Raw genomic sequence first — 2,820 nt, 5'->3', positions numbered from 1 at the left:
CATTCTGACCACATGTCTTATCTTGTTGGAATGATGTTTGCTGTAATCTGAGAGAAGGAAACAAGAAAGGTGTCTCACTTTGCTCTTATACGTGGATACCATGGAATTAACAACACAGAACAATGACAGATATTGTCCAGAAACCCTCACAGGTACTGCATTTAGCATAAAACAATATGCTCAGATCATAACATGGCAAACTGCAGCCCAACAGGCAACAACAGCTGTCAGTGTGTCAGTGTGCTGACTTGACTATGATTCGCCCCCAAACTGCATGTGATTATCATAAAGTGGGCATGTCTGTAAAGGGGAGACTCGCGGGTACCCATAGAACCCATTTACATTCACATATCTGGAGGTCAGAGGTCAAGGGACTCCTTTGATAATGGCCATGCCCGTTTTTCCTCGCCAAAATTTAGTTTGAAGCGTTATTTACCCTCCTCCCCGACAAGCTTGTATGAGACACGAGATGTACCATTGGCACCAATGGATTTCTCAGGTTTTCTAGTTTCATATGATACCAGTATCTTCACTCTAGCTTCTAAACTGAGCCCGCTAAAACCTAAAACTCGCAAGTTGCGTTAATGCGTTAAAGAAATTAGTGGTGTTAAAACGAATTTGCGTTAACGTGTTATTATCGGGGTAACTTTGACAGCCCTAATAATAATATATCATCATTTATTAGTTGATTTATATTTTGTATTAATAATCTAAATCTGCAAAGTAATAGGCTTGAAGATATCATATACATGCAGTGGAGTAAAAAGTACAATATTTGCCTCTGAAATGTAGTGGAGTAGAAGTATAAAGTAGCATAGAATAATGATACTCAAGTAAAGCACCTCAAAATTGTACTTAAATACATTTAGGCTACTTGAGTAAATGCACTTACTGGTAGTTACATTCTACTATTGATTGGATGGTTAGATCCAGCTATTTATTTGATAAACAAATAAATAGCTGGTACACTGCAGGGCTCCAACGTTCATTTATATAATATATTAATAAGTGATTTATTGTATAAATAAGTGAACGTTGGAGCCCTGCAGTGTACCAGCTATTTATTTGTTTATCAAATAAATAGCTGGTACACTGCAGGGCTCCAACGTTCATTTATATAATATATTAATAAGTGATTTATTGTATAAATAAGTGAACATTGGAGCCCTGCACTGTGCTAGCTATTTATTTGTTTATTCTATGATCTGCTCACTTTAAGCTCAGCACTGCTCTTTTTTTTTTTTTTTTTGGATTGACCCTGATCTTGAAGAAAGTCCCTTTTTAAGACACGTTGAAACTTGTGCAAACTGATAAAAAAAGGATGAAAAACATGTTGTGAAGACAGAAGACAATAGACAATAGACTTGTGGGGTTTTGGTGCCTTCCCCTTCATTTCAAAATGTATTTAGAACATGTAGAAAAAAAGAAAGAAAATAAAAATGATCGTACCAACAAGTGGACAGTCAGGAAAAAGTAGTATTTACATACAATGAAAAGCGTAAGAAAAATAAATCGTCAACATTTGATGTCTTGATTTACATATTCGAAAAGGAGTGAGAAGAAGTATAAACTTATTTAATCCCACCCCTTCTCCATAAGTCAATTATTAATTATTAACCAGCTTCCTTATTGAGCCATACGTATACTCTAATTACATTTTCCTAAATTTGTCTAACTGTTGTAAATTCTTTCATTGTCAAATGGCAGCCTCTGCCATGGACAGGATAGCCTCATCAAGATCATTCCCCTGCCTGCTGGCCAATTACACACAGGTGGCCTCAATCCACTGAGGCCATTCATTCCCCTCCCCCTGATTGCCAACTGCAGTCAGGTGTGTTTCTTCAAAGACTATATAAGGCCCACAGCAGAACCAGCAGAGCTCTCTGCTGCATCATCCAACACTCTGGCCATGCGTCCCTGCGAATAAACCATGGTTTGGATGCCAATAAACCCCCTTAAACTGATTTCGTCGTCCGCTCTCTTTGATTTGAGAATCTTAGTCGGTTGGCCCTGCCGGAACCCAAGAAAGTTTTATTACTAACTATAATTATTATTATTTATAATTATTCTAACTATAATTATTACCTTTAATCTGTATTTATTTGTTTATTCTATGATCTGCTCACTTTAAAGGGACAGTTTGTAACTTTTTAAGCGTATAAATGTACCGGGTCGGGACACATGCACGCTCGCATGTGGCCGGAGCCTCTGCTCCTCTGCCTGCTCGCCTTCACTAACACACCGCGCACGTTCTCGCTGACTCGCTCCACCTCTAGACGTGAACGCGTGCTCACTCCACACTGCAGAAGAGTTAGTTTAGCTCTGAGAATATCTAGTGAATGTACAGTGGACGTTTGTGCAGAAATAAATGCTGCAACTCCTCCAGACCAACGGAGGTTTTACGTGTCTTGTGAAGTGACGGGGCTCCGCAGCGAGAAACGTTATCGCCGGCACCCGGTCGGAGATGGTAACGTTTCTCTTCCTGCAGCGGGGCTGAAGCAGGAAGAGAAACGTTACCGTCTCCGACCGGGTGCCGGTGTCTCTCTCCGGCTGCGATCGGACGCGATAACGTTTCTCTTCCTGCTTCAGCCTCAAAGCCAACACTAGGATCAGCAGTGATTCATGGAGAGACCTTCGTCTGGTCAGCTAACATTACTGCCAAGCAGCTGAAGTATAGAGTGATATTGTGGTTTTAGCTGACGTGTGTCGCCTCACTGTGTTGAGCGATGCTTGTTCAGGTATATTTAGAGCGAGCAAGCGCGAACTTGACGCTGACTTTTGTGGTATATTTTCAGGTCTTGCACGAAAATATACCACACT

This window comes from Sebastes umbrosus, chromosome 4 (assembly GCF_015220745.1).
Source record: "Sebastes umbrosus isolate fSebUmb1 chromosome 4, fSebUmb1.pri, whole genome shotgun sequence".
NCBI lineage: Eukaryota > Metazoa > Chordata > Actinopteri > Perciformes > Sebastidae > Sebastes > Sebastes umbrosus.
Note: the sequence above shows the minus strand (reverse complement) of the source record.